This window comes from Panthera onca, chromosome B4, assembly GCF_046562875.1.
Source record: "Panthera onca isolate mPanOnc1 chromosome B4, mPanOnc1 haplotype 2, whole genome shotgun sequence".
In the NCBI taxonomy this organism is placed as follows: Eukaryota; Metazoa; Chordata; class Mammalia; order Carnivora; family Felidae; genus Panthera; species Panthera onca.
The window spans coordinates 135785093-135801825 of NC_138345.1; the positions used below are offsets into that span (position 1 = coordinate 135785093).

General features: G+C 49.6%; 1 protein-coding gene and 1 pseudogene across 4 annotated transcripts in view; one reads left to right on the plus strand and one right to left on the minus strand.

Annotated features, from left to right (window-relative positions):
• Positions 1-16733, plus strand: part of MPPED1 (metallophosphoesterase domain containing 1) — a 75088-nt gene that overhangs the window by 26274 nt on the left and 32081 nt on the right. The window lies entirely within an intron of this gene.
• Positions 12923-13023, minus strand: LOC132660452 (U6 spliceosomal RNA; annotated as a pseudogene).

Consider the following 16733-nt stretch of genomic DNA (forward strand, 5'->3'; position numbering starts at 1 on the left):
GCCGCTGACCCGGGGTCTCGACACCACACGCATCCCGCCCCAGGTGTGAGCACCAGGCTGCCGGCTTCCATTGGCGACCTTGCCTTGAAGGACTGATTCACATAGGGTCACCAGGCTTGCTCTCTGTGACCAGCAGGTGCCAGGCTGGCCTCCTCAGCCCTGGCCTCTGCAGCCCTCACTCCCACCCCCTAGCTTTGGTGGCCTCAGACCCCTGCATGGGCCCCGGAGGCCACAGGCCAGTTGTTCCCTCCCCTCCCCTCCCCTCCCCTCCTGGCTTCTCCACCCTCCCCCCTGCCCCCACCGCCCCGGCTGGACACCGCCCAGCTAACTTGGGTTCTCCCGCAGCAGTCTCCACACCACCGTCCTCTCCGCACCGCCCCATGCCCGTCTCCTTTTGCTCCATGTCTTGCCCCTGCCCGCTGAAGCCTTGGTTCTTTCCAGATGACAGTCACTCCAGCCCCCAGCTCCTGCTGCCGCCCAGACACCCGCCCCGCCTTTCCACACTTAGCTTTCCCTTTGAGATCCAGCTGGTGTATTGTTCACTCTTCTCAGAAGACACTTCCTCCTGGCTGTCCACCAGAATTTCAGACTCGTTCTGTCCCAAACCTGCGTGCATCCCTCCAGCGTGCCCTCTCCCTTCCCTCTGAGGCCGGTATCAGCTGTCACTGTTATTCTGACCTTGCTGCTGTCTGCCTGCCCCCTTCACCTGCTTATATTACCTGCTGAGCCACCGTGGGCCCCCAGGCGGGCCGGCCAGCCAGGCTCGCCTTCCCCCTGCCGGATCCTGTGAACCCCTAGAGCGTGGAGATAGTGCCCCGGTCAGCGAGGGTCCTCAGAGCCCCGCCCCCGCTGGCCCTGAGGGCTGCCGGGCAGGTGTTGGCTGAATAAAGTGTGGAGACGTCTGACAAGCATAAGATGTGCCAGTTAATTAAGTGGCACTACCCTTAGCAGAATCAGGCAGGGGAGGAAGATGGGGGCCTGGTAATGGAGTATTTGGAAGTTATAATTAACTTTTTACTGGGGCCCTAGCATGAAACGAGATATAAGACAATATAAAAGGGGTCCAAGGATTTAGTTAAATAGAGCTGGGTCTCCTGCAAGGAAACCCTTAATTAAAGTCTGTGAGGGAGGAAGGGAGAGGAAGGGAAATGGGGAAATCATTCCACGGCGGTGTTTTTGGTTCTCGCCTCATCTGCCACAGTGTTGAAGGCCCGAGGGCCGCAGGGGTTCGGCCGCAGAAGTGGGCTGCCCGCAGCCTTGTGCCTCTTTGCGATGTAGCCCAGGAGCCCGCGGGATGGCTGCAGGTGGAGGTGAGGGGCCCCGGAACGCGCAGGGCGCCGGCCCTCCCCACGCAGGAGCTGGAGGGTGCCCCCAGGCACAGGGATTGTTAGGGCCTGTGGGAAAAGATGGGCTCCCGTGCGGCTGGAGGGTCCCCACCCCCAACCCTGCCAACACCGCTCAACCACTTGCCTTCCCGCGGCAGCCACGTCCCAGGTTCTGACTGTTCCCTGATCTCCGGTCTGCCCTTCCTGGTGGGGTAGCCGCCCTTCACGTGGAAGGCTGAGCTGTCCCCTCAGCTCTCAGAGCCCTCAGCTCTGTCCCCGGCAGCGTGTGTGAGCACGAGACCCTGCTTTTGTCTTATCCCTTTAACTTTTTGACCTCCGTCCTTCCCGCCTCTCCCCACCAAACATTTCTCATCTGTGTGCGTGTCACCTGCTTGCCACGCCTGGGCCGTGACCGTGGCGCGTCTCATGTTTTGCGTGCAAGGCTGCAGAGACGGCCCCTGCAGAGATAGTACACGGAGCCCCTGCACCGTCCCCGGTCCCAGGGCACCCCGCTGCGGAGCAGGACCCTTCCTGGGTCCCCCCGGCATCGGCAGCGTGCTCTGCAGGCAGCAGAGCTCTCCCACTGTCCAGCACTGTGCGGACAGGGCACAGGCGAGGAGCTCTGCCGGTGTGGCCGGGATCCCCAGGGGTGGAAGCAGCTCAGCTCCTCGGGGACGGGCCTCACCCTGATCTGTGGACAGGACCCGCAGCCTCTTCAACCAGAGCAGGGGATAGAGAACGGCAGTCGGGGCTCCTGGGGCCCGCCTCTGGCTCTGCCCTGCACCAATCGGGTGACCTCGCTTTCCCCCCGCTGAGAGTCCGACCTCCATAAAATGTGACATGTGGACCATGTGTTAACGAGGGCCGCCCCGGTGCTCTTGCTTGGCTGTGCGGGCGCTGTCCGGGGAGCAGTGCCCCAGGCCCACGTTCCTCCTGGCCTCTGGGCCCCGGTGGGTTGGGCGAGGGTCTGCTTCTCCTGCTGGGCTGTGACCGTGGGAGCATGGGGGAGGGGTCCACACTCACCCCGCTCAATACAGGTGTCAGGAGCCCGCTACATTCGCTGGCTCGGTGTTGGGGGTTCAGGGATGTCCAACCGCGGGTGTGGTTCCTGCCCGAGGGGCCTGAGGCAGGGACGGGTTATAAAGATTAAACAGAGTAAAGAGACAAGATCATTTTGGTGATTAGATCAGTAAATCAGGTCAGCAAACAGGGCGAGGTGAGAGTGACTGGGGCAGGGGTTTATCTGACATAAGGTGGTCCAGGAAGCCCCCTCCGAGAGGGTCCTGCGCTGAGAAGAACCCAGTTCTGAATTGCCTGGAGGGTAGCCAGAGGCCCTCAGGGCTGAGCACAGTGGCCCTGGAGGCCAGGGAGGAGGCCCAGTCCTGCTGACCAGCAGCTGGGGCGAGGACGTGGGTTTTATTCTAAGTGTTAAAGTGGCCAGTGGGGCAGAGCCAGGGGAAGGACATGGTCTGACTCAGTGTTTTGAAAGACTCCTTTGACTGCTGGGTGAGCTGGGCTGCGGCTACTGGGGCACCAAGAGAGACTTTACAGGTGTCCTTGAGAGGCGAGGGGAGCCGGGACTGGACCTGGGGGTGGCCGAGGGCACAGTGCAAAGTGCAGGGTTCGGCCGCAGTTTGGAGATGACATCAACAGGGTTTGCTGATGGGAGGTGGGGGTGGAGGGTGAGGCAGGTCACTGACCTGGTGTCCACGGAGCCCGGCAGCCCTGGCTTAGGAGGGCGCTCAACCCGTATTTGTTAAGCAAAGGAAGAAAAAGAAAGAGAAATTTTATCATGTGGTCACATCAGTCAAAATGTGCAGGGGTGCCTGAGTGGCTCAGGTGGTTGAGCTGTTGTCTGAAGTCAGTTGTCTGACTTCAGCTCAGGTCATGATCTCGCGGTTTGTGAGTTCGAGCCCCACGTCGGGCTCTGTGCTGATGGCTCGGAGCCTGGAGCCTCCTTCAGATTCTGTGTCTCCCTCTCTCTCTGCCCCTCCCCCGCTCTGTCCCTCTCTTTCTCTCTCTGTCAAAAATAAATACACATTAAGAAGAAAGGGTCCTTTTTTTTTTTTTTTTTTTAAAGATCTTACAGGGATTATCTAACGTGGATTCCGGTTCCGTTCCTCTTTAGTTGGATATAATTGGCCCAATTCAGACATTTCCAGAAACCTGTTATTCTTGCAAAGACTCAAGACTGAATATTTTTTTTTTAACGTTTATTTATTTTTGAGACAGAGAGAGACAGAGCATGAATGGGGGAGGGTCAGAGAGAGGGAGACACAGAATCTGAAACAGGCTCCGGCTCTGAGCCGTCAGCACAGGGGCCCGACGCGGGGCCCGAACTCACGGACCGCGAGATTGTGACCCGAGCCGAAGTCGGCGCTCAACCCACTGAGCCACCCAGGCGCCCCAAGACTGAATATTTAATGCAAAATTTTTCTTTGACTTCGGTCCCTATTTCTGGCAGCTCCCTGGTCAGGAGCCTGGATGGTGCCCGAGGAATTTGGTTGTAGATAGCACAGTGGCCAAAGTGAGGGATGAGCAGGTGCTTTCCCAGGGGCAAGATTGATGCCCAGATTTAAAAAAAATGGGTGAACAGTGCAGCACAAATTTGGTGTTCATTTAAAAAATTAATTTTTTATACTCATCAAAAAAAAAAAATCTTCACAAAGCCAAAGCGTGTTTTAGGGGCTAAAAGAGAGAAAATTAACTTCTAATGAAGGTGAAAGAATCTAGAATTTCTAGCTGTGGTCAAATGATCTTGGCTAGGCATAATTGCAGTGTTTTCGTATTAACATATAACCAACCCCCTTGAGAAGTGTGGTTAAGTGCGAATTATCTATCTGCAACAGAATGGCTTTGGAAATGAATGAGACCCACTGGGGTGTGTGTGTGTGTGTGTGTGTGTGTGTGTGTTTGTGTGTGTGTGTGTATTGTTTTTTAAAATGTTTATTTGGAGAGAGAGAGAGAGAGAGAGAGGAAAATGCAGAGAGAGGGGAAGAGAGAATCCCAAGCAGGCTCTGTACCGTTACTGCAGAACCCGATTTGGGGCTCAAACCTCATGAACAGGAAGCTCATGACCTGAACTGAAGTCAGATGCTTAACCGACTGAGCCACCCAAGTGCCCTGCATGTGTATATTTCAAACATGTTTTGCAAGACCATCATCCTAAAAATCTCTGCCTTAAGTTAAAAACAACAGCAAAAAATTTATGCTTAAGGTATAGAAGCACATCTCTGAAAGGCCTGGGGTCTCTGAGATTTCTTCCTTCATTTCATTTTGTTATTCTGGGGGATTTTATGCTTGCTTATTTATATCCCTGTTTGTGCCGAAAGATTTGAGATGATTTATAGAAGCAGTAAGGATAGTAAAATGGTAACACATCACTGATAAATGAAAAGCCAAGATTTAAAAAAAGAAAGAAATTAGAGTAGTTCAAAAGGAGAGCCTAGAATATCAGCACGCAGGGCTAGATGGACCCTGTGAGCTGGAAGTAGGAGCCTGAGCTTCCTGAGGGCCAAAGTGAAAAGGGTGATGCATTTGGTAAATGGCTTTGATAATTGGAAGGAGGAAATCTTCAAGCCACTCTGACTGATCCACACTCTGTGTCATGTCGGGCATCCGTCTCACTCAGCTGTGAGTGTCTTGAAGGCCAGACTTGTGTCCCTGTCATTTCTATGTAGGAGGATCTTGGGAAAGATTTTTGTATTTGAATAATACCAATGAATATTTGTTTGGTGTTTCCTGTATATTAAACCTGTCCGTTTCTGCCATTCATTGTGTGCCCCAGCCCCTGCTTGGGATTGATTGAAGTTTGTTTTTTTCCCCTCTGCTGGTTTGGAAATTCTACATTCTTTTTCAATTTGTTTAGTGGCTGCTCATAAATTTTTAATATGCATATCTGACTTAACTCAATCTAAAATTAATCGATGTCTGCATTCTTCCCTGAAGGTCCCTGGAACGCACCCACCCCATCCCCTCTTGCTGCGATCTTATGTATCTTTGTTGTCTGGTGTCTCACTTCTAATTTGTTTATAAGCCTGCCCTGAAGTATTCGTCATCATGATTATTAATAATAATCTTTTCCAGTTTGCACTTGATTGTTTACTCAACGTATGTTTGCTGAGCACTTGGTATGTGCTGGGCATGATCCTGGGCACTGGGGATGCTGCAGCGAACAAACAGAAGACAGGCCATGGATAAAGAGAGCTGTAGTGTGTTGGAGAGTCAGAATAAGGGGTCAGGGCAGGACCCGATGAAGTGACATTTGAGCAAAGTGCCGAACGGGGGGCAGCCAGTTAGGGAGAGCATTCTGGGCAGGGGCAGCAGCTTCGAGTCAGCAGTGCTGGTGGCACCTTTGAGGGCCACTGGGCAGGCATGGCTGGATTGCCACGGAGGGCCCGAGGGAGTGAGTGAGTGGGAGAAGCGGAGGCTGGATAGGGGACGCGAACCAAGTAGGAAGGTCAGGAGGCTTCACGTAGGAAGTGGGCGTTGAGGGAGACCTTGGCATCTGAGCGACGTTTGGTCAGGTGAAGGGTGGGTTCAGGCCTTCCAGCTCGAAGGGGCAGGCTAACCAAGGGTCTGAGGCTGGAGCTCTGACTTGCCATTGGTTTGCAGTCATTCACTCCCTCAAGAAACACGTACTTGTGTTGTCCTAGACCCTGTGCTAGACGCAAAACAAACAAGATTTCTACTGAAGAGACATGTAAATGAGAAAACACCATGACATGATGCCCGACATGGTAACCTGTGATCGAGTTAGACCCATGGAGGTTTAATTCACAGCTCACCTGCCTGCCAGGTGTGGGACCATGGGCAACGGACTTACCTGGGTCTCAGGTCCCCATCTGCACAATGGATCCTCCCATACTGGAGGAAGTGTGGAGGAAAGATGATGTGTTAACAACCACATGGGCTCAGAGGCTTTGCTGGGTTTCCCTCCATGACCCTTCGCTTCACCCTACGGTGCATCTTCACTCCTTAGTGCCCGTTCGAGGCTGCAGAACCGTTGGAGGGAATTGTTGGTTAGTAGAGAAATACCGGCTCGGTCATTCAAAAGCTGAGGAGGCAAGATTTCCTTGCTGGTATGCCTCTTTCCTTTTTTTCTACCAGCTTGGAGCGATGTGTTTGGATGTGAAATAAGCCTGTGGGTTTTTTAAAATGTCATTTTCATGCTGGACTTCATTCCAAAACAGGAATAGTCCACCGCTCGAACATCCTGGCTAGCACAGAAATGAAATATTCTGTCCCCGTGTGCACACAAACCTCTGAAATGTCTGGAAGATCCCACCATTTCTCTGTCCGCACCTTCCCCCGCATGCCTCCTGCACCTGGGCTCAGCATAGACTTTGTCGGAAGCTCTGTGTCTGGTTTCGTTTGGAGACTGTGATCACCACTTAGAGAGGGCGCGGAAACTGCCCTGCCCCCACTGCTGTCGTTATCACAGAGCTGCCCCTTCTCATGGGGCATCTCCCTGCCGGGTCTCTCCCAGAATCCTGACAGCCAGCCCTTCTCAGACTTCAGGTGCGTGAGAAGCTCCTGGAGGGCGAGTCTGGGTAAAATGTGGGTCCCAGCTTGGCAGATGTGGATGGGCTGGAGATTCCACATTTCTTACAAGCTCCCAGGCGGTGAGTAGTCAGGCCCTAGACCAGTGCGGTCCACTATGGTAGCCACTTGGCCTCATGCGGGTATTGAGCACTAGAAATGTGGCTGGTGTGACCGAGAAGCTGACTGTTGTGTTTTATTTCATTGTGATTAATTCGAACTTAAATAGCTATGGGGGGTTCATCACCATCGTACGGGACAACACAGCTAGACAGCCCCTTGAGGTGTTAGTATCTCTACAGGAGAAACTGAGCTCAAGGAAGTGAAGAGCTTGCCCAAGACCTTAACAGCAAATAAAAGTGGGATCAGGATTCTCACTCAAGGTCTGTTCTCTTTCTTAAATTTGTAGTATTTTTCAATACCTAAGGTGACCTTTTTTTTTTTTTTTTAAATATGGGAACTTCTCCTGTGTATCCAGAAAACCCTGGCCTTTTCAATTAGCAAATCACTCCTTTTCAAGACTGTTTTGATATTCGTGGTCATGAGTAACACTTTATAGCATCGGGGCCAGCCAAATAAAGTCATGTTGAAGTTGCTGACAGGATGTGAGAATTTGTCCGACACCCTACGTGTCATATTCGGAAAAACACATTTTGCTACAAAGACTCATTTCCAAGTCTCATGGGGGCTTACCAATAATGCCTTCCTCTGGATGGCACTTTACAGTTCAAAAACACTTTACAGTCTAAAGGTGTTTTCATGTTGTTTGCTCACTTCTCCCCCGCGACAAAAAGCCCACGTTCTTTGTAATGTTGTCCCCACTTTGCAGATGAGGAGACAGAGACCCAGTGCAGGGATGTGGTTTCCTGGAGGTCGCCCCAAGTCCTGGCTTTCAGAGGTCACCTTCTCAGACCTTCCCTGGATTGGTCAGCTTCCCCACCCCGATGCTTTCTGTCCAGCTCGCCCGCCTGGCTTTATTTTTTCATATCAAGTATCCCCACCTGACCTGGTACTTACTTGTTTATTCCTTTGTTGCTAACATCGCACGGGGCCCACCACTCAAAGGCGGGGATCTTGTTGGTCTCATGCATGCCTGAACTTCAGCACCACAGACAGCACCCCCAGTTGGCACTTCATATTTATTATTTATAAATTAAATCAAATTCCTAACAGGAGAAAGGAGCCAGTGGGAAGGATGGATGCTGCCTTTGGAGCAGGCGGATCCCCTCCCTGGCCCTGACCAGCCACATGCCTGCTGGGCAACCTTGACGTAGTTATTCCTCTTATGCCTCAGTGTATTCATCCACAAGTGAGGTACCAGGTAGGACGATGCCCTTTCTTTGTAGAGCTATTGTGAGGATTGAGTAAGGCATTGCAGTTGGGATCCTGCTTAGTTAAGCATGTGGGTCCAGAGAGATCCCATGGGTTTGGATCCTGGCTCCATTCTTCCCATGGGCATGTTATGTCTTCTCTCTGAGCCTCAGTTTGCTCATGTGTAAAAGGGATCTAATATTGACAGAGCTCAGTAAGGCAGGGGGTGATCTGGGCTCAACATGGGACCTGGCACAGGACAATCACATCATATATTCAGCTACTTTTTTTTTACTTCGAGAGAGAGAGGAGAGGGGGGAGAATCTTAAGCAGCTGCACGCTCAGCACGGAGTCCCACATAGGGCTCAATCTGATGACCCTGGGATCATGACCTGAGCCGAAATCAAGAGTCAGACACTCAACCGACTGAGCCACCAAGTGCTCTTCAGCTACTATTTTTGTTGTAGCTATTTTATGAATGCATCTAAAGTGCCTGGCACAAAGTAGATACTAAGCTGATGGGAGCCTTAATTGTTATTATTAATATCTCCAAGGATGCCGCCTTTTTTTTTTTTTTTTTTTTTTTCTTACAATCAGATGTTTAAGAGTTAGGATTTAGTTCTTTGAAATTTGTTTTAAAAGGAAAGCAGATTTTTTTTTTTAAGCGTATAGGTTTGTTTTTTTGATTTCTCTTAAGAAGACGACGAATTTCACACCTTTCTGAGTGTGCACGATGCAAATGAAGATCTGAGACTCACCGAAGGCCGTTTGGAGCTAATTCTGGGCTGGTTTGACAGCCACGACACTGAAGGGGAAGCATCGAGCTGACAAAACGGGGCTCTCTTTGGTAATGTCCCAACCTCTCCAGATAGTCACTTTCCAGACTAACATTTGTCAGCTTGGTGTTCTAAAGAACAGTTTGTGTTCATTGATCCGGCTCTGTCCCCTTCCTGCCTAGCGCTCTTCACTGATTCCTTGCTGTGTCCTGGGTGAAGTCCAGACTTTTGCCTCGTAGGGGAGGCCCACTGTGGTTGTGATCCCAGTTGTCCCTCCCAGGCCTGCTTCCGCCCACTTTGCCCGCCCTGGGCTTCTGAGCAATTGACAAACACCTAGCAGGTGGATTTTGTCACCTCCAAGCCTTTGCTTGTGTGAGGGGCTCTTCCTAGGATGCCCTTCTACCCTGGGAACCTATTCGTTCTACTCTATTCATCTGTGATACCTGTTTCTATGATTATCTCTCTCGCCCACCATTTCAGAGCCCCTCCCTTGCTCCTAGTCAGGGAAAGGAAAACTTAGTGCTGTATCGTCCCCTATGACTTGGTATCACCCCTACTACAGATCCCAAATTATTTGCCTGTATCTTTCCCACACTGGAGGGCAGGAGAAGGGGCTGTGTTGCGACGTCTCTGTTCCCAGTCCCCAGCACTTATTAGGGCCAAGGAAAAGGATTGTGGAATCCAAGAATGAATAAACTGATTCTACTTTAGTGCATCTTAACAACCAAAATGTCTTTTTAGCTTCAAAATGCTTGGTTTTATGAAGAAATACTTTAAAACTAGGAACCTTCAGTCTTCGTCATTTTCGAATACCTATTTCAGTGGCTACAGCAAAGAACATTGCTTTGGGCCATATTTTCCCCTCTTTAAAAGGGTTCTTTATAGCCAGAAGGCACCTGTAGAACCTTTTGGAAAGGACCCGGTATCTGACCCGGTAGCCATGCCTTTAATCCAGGCTGTCAAACCCTAGGTGAAATCTGTGCTGGGAATGGTTACTCAGGTAAGGCGGGGGCTTCTTGTACCAAAACTTCTCAGCTAGGACTTTTTGATGCGGGGAGAGAGGGGGTGATGATGAGGGGGCCAAGGTTATGGATGGCCACTTAGCCTTTTCACCTCTAAACCATGATGACCTCTGAAATTCTAAAATTGTTTGTATCTAAGATTAGAATGATTGGGTTCTAAAGTTCTGAAAACCCCACTTCTAGCATTCTGAGTTCCCAAGAACCTACGGTTCTATTGCTCATAATTCTAGTTGTTTGGGATTCAGGGTCCTTGGCGTTTTTCTTCTGAGATTAAAAAAAATTGTGGTAAAATATACACAATACTTATCATTTTAACATTTTTTAAAGAACGTGTGCAGTTCAGTGGCATTAAGGACATTCGCACTGCTGTGCAACCATGACCACCATCCGTTTCCAGAACTTTCTCATTTTGTAAAATTGAAACTCCATCCCTATTAGACTATAAATCCCCATATTCCCTTCCCTCCCCCAGCCTCAGGCAGCTACCATTCGACTTTCTGTCTCTATGAATTCGATTACTCTAGGTACCTCATATAAGGAGAATCACACAGTGTTTGCCCTTTGGTGACCGGCTTATTTCACTGAACATGCCTTCAAGGTTCACGCATGTGTCGGAATGAACATCCTTCCTTTTTAAGGCTGAACAGTATTCCATGGTGTGGATATACCATATTGTACTTGTCTGTTCGTCTATCAATGGACACTTGAGTTGTATCCACATTTTGGCTACTGTGAATAATGCTGTTACGAACGTGGGTAAGCAAATGTCTCTCTGAGACCCTGATTTCAGTTCTTTGGGGCATATGCCCAGAAGTGGAATTGCTGAACCGTATGCTAGTTCTGTGATCTTTAATTTTTCAGGGAATCACCATCCTGTTTTCCATAGTGGCTGCTCCATTTTATATTCCCGCCAACAGTGCCCAATGGTTCCCATTTCTCCACATCTTCACCCATACCTGTTGTTTTCTGTTGTCCGTATGTGTGTGTGTGTGTGTGTGTGTGTGTGTGTGTGTGTTTTGTAATAGCCATCCTAACAGATGTGCTCATTGGCCATTTGTATGTCTTCCTTGGAGAAGTGTTTTTTTCAAGTCCTTTGCCCACGTTTTTCTTGCTGTTGAGTTCCAGAGTTCTTTATATGTTCTAGATATCAACCCCTTATCAGAAGTATAATTTGTGGGGTGCCTGCGTGGCTCAGTTGGTGAAGCATCCGACTTTGGCTCAGGTCATGTTCTCACAGCTTGTGAGTTCAAGCCCCACGTTGGGCTCTGTGCTGACAGTTCAGAGCCTGGAGCCTGCTCCCTCTCCCTCTTTGCCCCTCCTCTCTCTCTCTCTCTCAAAAATAAATAAACATTAAAAAAATTTAGAAATATAATTTGCAAATATTCTCCCCCCCCCCTTTTGTGGGCTGCCTTTTCACTCTGTTGATGGTGTCCTGTGATATACAGAAGTTTTTAATTTAGAAGTTATTTTTTTTCTTGTTGTCTGTACCTTTGGTGTTGTATTCAAGAAATCAATTGGCAAATCTGATGTCATGAAGCATTGCCCTGTTTTCTTTTGAGGATTTTGTAATTTTAGCTCTTTTAGGTTTTTGTTGCATTTTGATTAATTTGATTAATTTTTGATTAATTTGATTAATTTTTGTACGTAGTGTAAGGTAAGAGTCCACCTTTGTTCTTTTGCATGCAGATAGCCGGTTTTCCCAGAACCACATGTTGGGAAGACTGTTGTTTCCCCCGACTGAGTGGTCTTGGCACATTTGTTGAAAATCATTTGACCATATATGTGAAGATTTATTTCTGGGCTGTCTATTCTATTCCATTGATAGATGTCTGTATTTATGTTGGTACCATACTGTTTAATCACCGTAGCTTTTTAGTCAGTTATGAAATCAGGAAATGTTTGACTTCCAACTTTGTTTTTCTTTTTCAAGATTATTTTGGCAATTCAGGGTCCCTTGAGATTCCATATGAATTTTAGGATGGGTTTTCTCCTTCTGCAAGAAACGTCATTGGGGTTTTGGTAGGGATTGCGTTGAGTCTGTAGATTGCTTTGGGTAGTATTGATATCTTAACAATATGAAGCTTTCCAATTCATGAACATGGGATGCCTTTTTGTCTCTTGGCGACTTCTTAAGTCTCTTTCACCAAATGCTTTGTAGTTTTCAACATACAAATCTTTTTCCTCTGGTTAAGCTAATTCCTAAGTATTTTGTTCTTTTGGATGCTGTTGCAAATGGGATTATTTTTGGATTGATTATTAGTGTATAGAAAGACAACTGAGTTTTTGCACCTGGTTTTTGTATCCTGCATCTTTGCTGTGTTCACTTAATTTGTTCTAACGTCTATACTGCGTTTTAAAATTGTCCTCAAAGCCTGTTTACAGTGTCCACAAGATCTTCTCCAAAGCATTGTGCTATTTGAAATAAAGTCATCCAGAGCTCCTCATAACAGGAGCGACCTTGTGAGGACTTAAATATATGGCAGTAGTCTTTTTTTGGAGGAATATTTGATTTAAAAAACTCTGGCACGTGTAATACGTGTTGATTGTGACAGAGAGGGGGACGTTCACTTCTCTGCTTATCAATTGTGTAGTTTTGTAACCGCACTGAGCCCCAGTTTCTATATCTGTCAAACATGGTGCCCGTTTTGTGAGGCTGTTATTGTGAGTGACCAACAGGGATGAGGGGGCTTGTCTCAGGCTCTCAGCAGGTGACATCTGTGACGTCATTAATGGCTGCCTGACCTGCCCCGGGGAAGGAGCTGCTTGGCCAGATCACCTGCTGTGGAACCTGCTGCCAGAGTCATCCCAGCACTTAGATGCTCAGAATATCAGAGGAATCAACCAGTTAAGATTTTCTGCCTGTTTTGTCTTGTTTTTTTTTTTTTTTTAATGCCTTTTTGTTTTTTTATTTTTTTCGTTTACGTCCACGTTAGTTAGCATACAGCGCAACAATGGCTTCACGACTTTGTGTGTCGTCCTTGCCCAGGGGCCGCGCTAATCTTCCCCGTGTCGTTCCAGTTTTAGTGTATGTGCTGCCGAAGCGAGCACCTGTTTTGTCTTTTAGTTGGTCTTAACTATGTTTTGGTTTGATTTGGTTCTAGGTTTGGAACAACAGGCAGAGCAACTGAGAGGCCAGGCTGCCCCTGGGGAGAACTAGGAAGTGGTCAAGGGGTGCCCGGCCTCCTGTTGCCTTCTTATTTAATTAAAGTCGTATTTGTGTTAAGGCAATACGCACACACAGTTAGTCACAGTGTGCCGTGAGGCTTACCAGCAGTCTCGATTTCCATTTCCCATATAGATCTGGTGGCTTTTATTGCCAGGTGCCTCTAAGTAACAACTTTTATTGCTATTTTTTATTTTTTAATTTATATATATATATATATTTATGCTTATTTATTTTTGAGAGAGACAGAGACGGAGTGTGAGCGGGGGAGGGGCAGAGAGAAAGGGAGACAGAATCCGAAGCAGGCTCCAGGCTCCCAGCTGTCAGCCCAGAGCCCGATGCCGGGCTCGAACTCACAAACTGTGAGATCATGACCTGAGCCCAAGTCGGACACTTAACCACTGAGCCACCCAGGCGCCCCTCCTTTTTCAATTTTTTGATGTTACTTTTTAATTTCTTAAAATTAAAAAATGGTGATTTAGACTTAGCCTCTCCACCCGTATACACACATCTCTTCTGTCCTTTTTTATTTACTTATTTTGAGAGAGAGAGAGAGAGAGAGAGAGCACGTGAGTGGGGGAAGAGCAGACAGAGAGAGGGAGAGAGAGAATCCCAAGCAGGCTCTGCGCCATCAGCACAGGGCTGGACGTGGGGCTTGAATTCATGAGCTGTGAGATCATGGCTTGAGCTGAAATCAAGAGTCGGTCACTTAACTGAGCCACCGAGGCGCCCCTCTTCTCCTGTCCTTTTAATAGCGTTTTAAGACAGTTTTAGGTTCACTATTTGTTGTGCAACTTACTGTTTTTCCTAAAGTCGTTAATTGTTTTGTTTTCTTGCTTGTTTTCCTGTGTACCCACCGTGGGTCATCCCCGTGTCCTGCCGAGTTTTAAATGCCCCTCAGCTGAGGAGTGGGCCCGTCTCGGATTCTGTGTCTCCCTCTCTCTCTGCCCCTCCCCCGCTTATGCTGTCTCTCTTTCTCTCTCAAAAATAAAAAAAAAAAACATTAATTTTTAAAAAAAAATTTATTTTATTTTTTTAAATTTTGAGCCAGAGGAAGACACAGAATCTGAAGCAGGCTCCAGGCTCCAAGCTATCAGCACAGAGCCCGCTGCAGGGCTTGAACCCATGAACCGCGAGATCTTGGCCTGAGCCGAAGTCGGACGCTTAACCGACTGAGCCACCCAGGCGCCCCTTGTGCAGCCTTTTTAATGGAACAAACTTTGTCCTCTAATCTGGGACATTTTCTCGTATTATTATATTTTTTAAAATTTCCCTCTTCCCTTTTATCTCTGATGTGTCCCTCTACAACTCAAACAACTGATTTTTGTATCTTTTCTCACCTGGTACTCAGGTCCCTGTCTTTCTGTTTCTGTCTCTGGGAGAGTTTCTCAAATTTAGCTTCCCACTCTTTGCCCAAATTTGAGAAACTCTGCTAAGATTTTCTTTCTTTTGTGAAGAACACCCCGGTAGAATTTCACGGGTGCCCTATCTTCTATTATCTTACCAAGGGCGTTAATTATATACTAAGTCATTTCTCCTGTGTCAGCCCCATTTTCCCCAATTTCCTTTCTCCGGTCGTTTTGGTCTCTAGCTGTGTTCAGCCTGAAGGTTTTCCTCCGAGGTCTGGCGGTCCTGTGTGTTTATGTGTCTGAAAGCTGTGCGTGCAGGGCAGTGGCTTGCCGTGACGGGGACCCGGCCATCTCTTTGGGGGAACCCCCTATGCCCTGTCTTTTTCCCCAGAGAAGGGTTCCCTCTTTGCAAGCCTGGCTCCCGGAATTTGAGAGCTGAGTGGGGAAGGGGCCTGGGCTCTCCAAAGTCCCCATGTTTATGCTTTCAGTGTTCAGCCCCTACCTTGCTGTCCATCTTCCCTGGGGCCTGATGGTCCCTAAATGAGATTCTTCTGAGCTGTTTATTTTCCCTTGAGACTAAACTCCCTCTTTCTGTGGAGATTGGGAGGGAGGGAGGGGCGGGTGGGCTGAAAGCGTGTGTTAAGAGAGAGCCCCAGCCCCACCTGCTCCCACGGGTGCTAGGTCAGACCACACACCTGGGTCTGCATCCCTGAGCCGCCTGGGACTCTGGCCACAGCCGGGTCTGCTTCCTGGGGTCCCCTCCCCTCCCCTCCCCTCCCCGCCTCTCCCCAACCCCCTCCCAAGACTTTGGTTTCAGTTTTGTCTGCTCAGCCAGGCCAGTCCACTCGTCCGTCCCTCCAACTCCCAAACCTTTGGAGGGTCGTGCCTTTTTGATTCCTTTACCGTTGATTTCATGGGATGTCAGCAGCAAGGAGAGGAACGTGGGCCTTGCAAATGCCCGTGCTGTGCAAGTGCCCGTTTGGTCCTGCCGTCTTACCCTGTGACACCCCCCTGGGGAGCTCCCATCCCAGCCTCGTTCCCACACCCGCCTGGCGGGTCTCAGCTGAAAGGGCTCGCAGGGTTCATGACCTGCACGTCACGTCGTCATGGAAGAGAAGGGGTATCAGGCCTCAGCCCAGGTCTGGTGAGGTTGAGGCAGAGCTGAGGCCGAACCTAGGCCTCCTGGCCTCCAGTCCGGGGCCCTTCCCACGGCCCCGCCCTGGGCCTTGGTGCCCACGGACTCCTGACGTCTGTTGAGTGAACACCACGACTTGTGGAGGCCGCCACGTGATAGGCTGGTCTGCGCCTTAACGACCGTTAGTCCCATTCACGGTAATTAGCCTTCTAGAACATCCTTAGAGGATTGGTTGGGAGGCCTTAGGTGAGCCATTGACCCCTCTGAGCCTCATCATCTGCCCTAGGTGGATGATGATACCTTGTGGGGTCAGTGAATGTGTGTGACGACCTACCTGCCTGTACTAGTCCCGTGCCGGGCAGGTCCCCGGCAGGGTGCCCAGGCTGGTGGGGGATACGAGAGCACCGGCTGAACAGGGCTGGGAGCCCTGGGCGCTGGGGAACCCCCATCCCCCTGCCCTGGTTGGGAGCAAGAGGGTGTTCCTGGCAGGCCTCTTGGAGGAAGCGGCACTTGGGCTGACTGTGTAGGGTGAGCGGGATTGGAGTGGCCTCAGAAGGAAGGGCGAGGAGGGGGTCCTGGGTGGATGGGACAGCAGGAGCAAATGTCAGGAAGCCTTCGGCAGCCCAGGGGCGCTGGGGCAGGGCAGGGCAGGGCAGGGCTGGGGGTGTTGCACAAGGTGAGGTCAGAGCACTGACAGGGCCTGGCCTGGAGGGGGCGCCATAGCCTCAAGCGCCAGGCCTTACCAGCTTGGTCCCCGGCTGAGGCCCCGGCGTTTGCTGAACACCTTTGTGCAAGTGTGTTCTTCCGGGCTGGGACTTCCGGGGAGGTTCCTGTGAGACCTTTCCGGCTGCGTTCGCTCTCGTTCTGGGGAGGAGAAACAAGACACTCCTCGGTTGTCCTTTCCAGTCTCAAGTCACCTGTGCTCTGCAGTAACAGTGCCAACAAGCACTTAAAGAGGATTAGGACCGAATATTCCCGTTTTTAAAACATCTCCCAGGAAAAACAAATGTTTGGAAGTTAAGCATTTTGGCTATTAGGATGGAACAGAGGAAAAATTGCATTTGCCTTTTAAATATGGGGGCCGGTGCTGAATTGTGGATCCAGAACCCTC